A 6,563-nucleotide genomic window follows, 5' to 3' on the forward strand; every position below is an offset into this window, starting at 1 on the left:
CGCAGCAGCGGGTGTGCGGGGGGAGGGCCGGGCTGCAGCCCCTGCCCGCGCCCGGGAGGTGGATGGGGGAGAACGGAAAGCTTTCGAAATCCACGACGGAGAACAAGGGCAGGTGGTCCCTCGGGTGTCCTCCAAGGTTATCGCACCTCCCTCGTGTAAAGCACAATTCACCTCGGGGTTTTAAATAGGAAGAACGTTGAAGATAAAAACGGAGTTATAAAATCGGCGTGTGAAGTTAATGACACGATTTGCCTTACAAGCATTAGGAAAGAAAAAAAAAAAAAACAAAAAAACAAAACCCCCAAGACATGCAGCATACCTGCTCAGCCACAAACACCTACCTTGGCCATCAATATCAATTTTCTCCCATCAGCCATAGAAGATTAGAAAGATCTTTTCAACCCAACATGGGAATCAGCAAGATGTCATGCCTTTATATCTTCATATTACACCTACGGGATGTACAAGCATTAGTTAATTTTACAAGGTTGTATTCATCTAATTACCATCTTCGGTTTATGAAGTGCTGAAAGAAGCCAGTCTCAGCCAGGTTGGGTAAGATGACCACTGATGACTGAATCAGTATCAGAGCTGTCAGCAGAACTCCGAGCACAAAGGGATTAAATGCTACACCCACAGTTGCAGTTCTCCAGCCTCTAGATCCTTTCTTGAGAAGCTTAAAGGCTACAGGTGACTGCCATTTCTACATAAGAGCTCCCTGTTTGCACACCTGGGCACTAGTAGTTAAAGCCTAAGACTAGGTGGAGTCTCCAAAGCTCTCACAGTTTCACCTCCTTCTGGCTGGTGTCCTTACAGCACCCTCCCCACCACCCTTAATGAGACAGCTGGGCATAGGGCTCTAGGGCTAACGTGGACCAAATGGGCCAGGACACCAGATCTATGGCAACTGGGGTCCACCCTACACCTGCAGAGCTGGAGTAGGGTTATATGTGTGGGGTCAGATAGAGCCGTTCGGGAATTCATCCCACACAAAGGGGTGGGATGTAGAGTACATTGTCTTCATCATTTGTATAGGTGGAAGAAAGGCTGCTGCCCTTGCAAATACCTAGGTGCTTTCTTCATTGACTGGAGCACTCAACAGGAGAGTGGAAGCTCCTACAACTTCTTTTAAGGTTGGACTCGATGGTCTCATGGACTTTTTCCCAACCTAAATGATTCTGTGATTCTAGCAGAGGCGCTCAGATTCTTTCATTGGAAATGTAGCACGGGGGAACTTGCAAAGAAAGAAACCACAAAAAAGTGGTTCTTACCCCAGGAAGTCTCAGCTGTTTGCAGAGTGTGGCCAATGGTTGCTGGGATAATTCGGAGTACACAGGGTTTTGGTTGCCTGCATCTCAGGCATGTTCTTTAACATAAACATCTGCCTTTGACAACAGACCAGCCAGGCCTCTGCCTAAACTGAAAAAAACATACCTGAGCTGAGGGCGACTACTTGGCACCAACATGGGGAACAAGCAGACAAAGATGTGAGTTAACAGAACAGGCAGTCAGGGGTGGCTTTGTTCAAAGTCCATGATCTTGCAGTCTGAAAAGTAACCACAAGGAAAGTTTCTGGGAAGCACAGAATGGGAGAGAACTATTGCTAGTATTATCTTTCAGGACATTGAATAGGGAGCTTGATAAGCATCAGTTCTTGCAGAAACTCTTTCATGAGCTACTACACGGGAGACAAAGTACATTCAAATCTACCGACCTATAGAAATTCCTTTGTGAAGTTTCGAAAAAGCAAGCAGGCCTGAAGAACAATTCCCAACTATGACCCAATTAGGACATTAAAGAGGCAGCGTGTCAGAGACAGTTCATGACAGCTTCCCAGAAATCTCTAGAAAAAAAAGGCGAGGGGATAATTTGGTTAAGGAGATGAAAAACCAAGAAAGAATCAGTAAAGCCCCCTGAGAAGCTTACCCTTTGAACCGATGAACTGAAGGGAGTAATGCAGCTCTCAAATGTGTCAAGGGCTGGGGCAAGTCTAGAGGCCTGGCTGAAAAAAATGCCTTTTAGCTAGTTAAAGTAGTACATCTCAAATGCTAAAAAGGAATAAAAAAATGTAAACTCTCCAGTGTACTCTGCCCTCGGGGAAAAATGAGAGAGATTAAGCTTCATTGTTCTTTCTTGAGTAACCCCCTTAATTCCATCATAATTGCGGTGACTGAGCTGGAGAAAGTGCTGTGGCAAGCCTGGATGAGGGATGAGTTTGAAACCAACCTTGATAGAGCCCTACCCCTGAACTTCTGTCTAATGCGGTATAAGCAGGAAAGTTAAATTTTACATCAAACTACCATTAAATAATTTAATGCAAAACTGTTTAAGGGAAGTTGCCTGATGAGAGTCCATGCAGCCAGTGTTGCAAGAATTGGAACAGCACTTCCCTCACTCCCTTTGACAATGTACCTTTACGTTTTAACGGATTACTGAGGGGCAGAAGATCAAGATGAGAGAGTTGAATGTTTGAAACGCAATACCAGGTATCTTTGGGACAGATTAGCCTCAGTACAAAACCCCTCATCTTTTATGGATGATGAACTAAGGAACTTCACAATTGCTTCACAGAAAATAGGAAAGGTTGAGCAGCTTAATTTCCCTGAGGTCAGTCAATAATCTTTCTGTTAATTGCAGAGCTGTACCAGATGCAATGATGCCTTACTGTAACCTGTTGGCATAGTCTTACTCAGTGTCTCAGTTCAGTGCAGGCCAAAGCACAAACACCACCCTGGTGAGGACTTGTGGTTCTTTCCCTCTTCGTATGTCATATTCAAGAGTATGGTTTAGCTATGGAAAGTTTTGTTTCAAATAGCTTATGGACCCAGAATGAAGTGTACCTCTTTTAAAGGTTTAACAATACATACCGTCTCCTTGAAAAAAAGGCCCAAACCCAGAAAATTAATTTTTCCTCCAGCTTGATTTACAGAGCTTTACATCATTTAAAAAAAATTAAAGACCTCAAGAGAATGTCAACAAAGCCTTAGGAGCACAAAACCAAGGAAGCACTTAAACAGGGTAATAACTTAAATACTAACAACAAACCTCAAGTCATTCCCAGGCTGTTAGTGAAAGAATCCTATCCTAGCAGGGGTATAGGTTCATCTAAATGCACGAGTTTATCTGTGGTATATCTTAGTTCTACCAGAAAAAAATCCCACAACAGCTGATTATTTTAAAAGCCACTCTATGACGCTGATGTCTTAACAGATGAAGCACTGAAGAACTTAACTGCTGTTAAAATAAACATCACTGGCATGATGTATGGTGCCCACACTTGGTTGAACACCCAAAATCAGTTTAGTATTCATCTCAAGTCTTAAAAGGCTGGATAGACCATTTGTGACCTGCTCTTGAAAAATGTTATGGCTTATTTTGAGGTTAGCTGCTATGCTGAACACGGAGTTACTATTAGCCACAAAAAGGGAAATAATAAGCATAGATATGTGGGTTTGTTTGTTTGTTTGTTCATTTGTTTGTTTTAAATACGAGGAAAGCAGCTTAGTCTGGAGAAACAGTATGATGGCCCAGAAGATCTATAAACTGGGAAAAAAAAAAAAAAATCCAGACTCTTAGGGCTCAACATATCAGAAATCTAAGGGAATCCAAGGGTAAATGTTCAGCAGCCATTTTAATATTACTGTTTATTTTTCTAATAGAAATTGCTAAAGTTGCCGTACTGCTGAAATTTATTTTATCCCTGCTTTTTGGTTGCACTCAACCTTCTTCAGTAACTTCTTTTAAGTTTGTCTTTTTCAAGCCTCATTTCAACAGGGGGAAGTTATTTTACTGAAAGCATGAGGAAATCTAGTTGGATTATTCTGGAAAGTGTGTCTATTCTCAGATACGAGTACTTCACAGGTGGAATTAGGTGTTATGGACATGGGCCTCCAAACCAGTAGAAATTAGGGTCTTCACCCTTAGTCTGGCAGGAAGATCAGATGCCCTTTACACCAACCAAGGAAGCATTAGCACTGACATTCCTGCTCATTAATAGCTATCTGAATCCTATCTTTTACATCTGAGTTTGTGCTGCTTCCCCTATCTGAGACCAGACCTGAATGGTCCTTAACTTTAACAGCATCATCAAGTTGAGAAATGTAAACTACTTCTCTTCTTCCCAAGTTCAGCTACACGAGGCTATGAAGGCAGGTCCTCAGTTCAAAGACTTCTCTGACTCCTGGCTTTAGCTGCAGTGCTGACCAACATTCCTGGTTTACCACAGACATTGGAGTAACTACTCTGGCTTTTGACCCACAGATGAAAAAATATTTTATCTGGGCAAAGGTACGTTCTAGTTTCCCCACTTGAGATCATGCTTGCAGGTGAAGTGATGCTGTCTTGCTGTGTTGCCACCTCAGCATACACAACTCGCATCAGGAAAGAGCTTAAAATGTTGCACGTTTTGTAGGTTTAATGACTATCTCGTAGAGACATTCACTGTCTGCTAGTAAGCAGATGGAGAAATCTGGGGTTCGCATCATATCCAGCAGCCCAAAACTAAACATCTCTTCATTCTGCTAGGGCACACTTAGGAAAAGCTCTCTTAATCAGGATCAAGATAGAGTCAACAGCATTCATAGCACAACTCTCTGGGCAAGAAAGAGGCCACACAACTCTCAGATTTCACAGCCTGTGTGAAACACCTTTCGGTCTTTCTCCAACTTTCTCACACTTGCTTGAGAAAGTAAGCTGTAACAGAGTAATGAATATGTTGGCGTTCATGAGGAGTGATTCATAACATTTCCTTAAGAAATTATTTTCTTAAGGGCATTTGATACTTAATTTTGTGGCCTCTCTTTTAGTGAAAAGGACTCATTTAACAGTATCAAACTTACACAATGAGTACCATTCCAAAAATACCCTTTAAGAGAATTCTGTGTCAGGCTTTACCTTGTGCTTCCATCAAGGTAAGTTTGAATGAACCCTTCCTCTCTCACATCACAATGATTTTGTTCAAAGTCTTCGAAGCCAAAGCAGAACGTGGAGAATAACTCAGAGGGTGTTGTAGTTTAACCCCGTCTGGCAGCTAAGCACCGCACAGCCGCTCACTCACTCCCCCCTGGTGGGATGGGGGAGAATATTGGAAAAGTAAAAGTGAGAGAACTTGTGGGTTGACATAAAGACAGCTTAATAGATTAAGCAAAAGCCACACACACAAGCAAAGCAAAACCAGGAGTTAATTCACCACTTTTCATCATCAGGCAGGTGTTCAGCCATCTCCGGGAAAGCAGCACTCCATTGTGAGTAACGGTAACTTGGGAGGACAAACACCATCATTCCTAATGCCCCCTCTTCCTTCTTCCCTGAGCTTTATATGTTGAGCACAATGTCATACGACATCTCTTTAACCAAATAGTAAGTGATAGAACAAGAGGGAATGGCCTCAAATTGCGCCAGGGAAGGGTTAGACTAGGTATTAGGAAGCATTTATTTGCAGAAGGGGTTGTTGGGCATTGGAATGGGCTGCCCAGGGCAGGGGGGAGTCCCCATCCCTGGAGGGGTTGAAGAGTCGGGTCGACTTAGTGCTTAGGGATATACTGTAGTTGAGAACTGTCAGTGCTAGGTGAACGGTTGGACTGGATGATCTCCAAGGTCCTTTCCAACCAAGACGATTCTGTGATTCTGTGAATATCCTTTTGGTCAGTCGGGGTCAGCTGATCCAGCTGTGTCTCCTTACAACTTTTTTGCACCCCTAGTCTACTCACTGGTGCGAGGAGCAGGAAAAGCCTCGACTCTGTGTAAACACTGCTCAGCAATAACAAAAACATCTCTGTAGGATCAACCCAGCACAGATCCAAAACATAGCCTCATACTATCTACTGTGAAGAAAATTTACTCTATCCCAGCCAAACCCAGCAGGTCCAGCCACTGGTCCTGAAGTGTCTCCGTGTGTGGCAGGGGGTCTATTCCCTTTCCAGACCAGAACCTTTCTCAGTGCTAGTTGATATAGCTCTGCCAATTCCCTTTTACTGGTGTAACAAAGAGAGAAGGAAGAAAGGCAGCCAGCAAGACATTTGCCATATGAAAATACAATTTACAGAGACTATATTGCTGTCATAACCATACAGTTCCTCAAACAAGACCATCTCCTGCAGGAGTGTCCAGGAGATGCTAAGCTCAGTGCACACGTGCAGTCTCTCATGTTCACACTGTTCAGCATGAGCTCGTTAGGTTCACTATTGAACTCTCCCAGCTGGCTGTGGAAAATCTTTTTAACCAAATGCTTAAGAGGACACTCCTGAAATATTTGTTTCAAACTCAGTTTTCTAGTCATGATTGATATAAATCACAGAGTTTATTGCTTGCTTAGAAAACTACAGCATCTCTAGTAGCACTGCCTTATCTTGAGATTGTATTTCTGACTAAAGAACCCCAAGAGACTTTGTCAAGTTCTCAGATAGGGTTGTTTCACATGCACTATCAAGATGATGATCAGCTTGAGAAGCAATAATAATCTGTCTGAAGTCTTGTGGGACTGTACAGAAAGCAAGTGTTACAGAAAGCAAGGGGACAAGGATGAACAGCATGACAACAGTACGGAGTCAAAACATCTGCAGTTT

At 43.0% G+C, this 6,563-nt stretch overlaps 1 protein-coding gene across 1 annotated transcript in view; it reads right to left on the reverse strand.

Annotated features, from left to right (window-relative positions):
• The window catches only part of FAR2 (fatty acyl-CoA reductase 2), a 151,304-nt gene extending 150,719 nt beyond the window's left edge, over positions 1-585 (reverse strand). Inside the window, exon 1 of the mRNA XM_026867158.1 lies at positions 342-585. The gene's annotated coding sequence lies outside the window, so the exon portion shown is untranslated. The remainder of the gene's footprint in view (positions 1-341) is intronic.
• Positions 586-6,563: the final 5,978 nt, after the last annotated feature.

Source organism: Athene cunicularia (assembly GCF_003259725.1).
Source record: "Athene cunicularia isolate RWA chromosome 1 unlocalized genomic scaffold, athCun1 chr1_part2, whole genome shotgun sequence".
Taxonomy (NCBI): domain Eukaryota; kingdom Metazoa; phylum Chordata; class Aves; order Strigiformes; family Strigidae; genus Athene; species Athene cunicularia.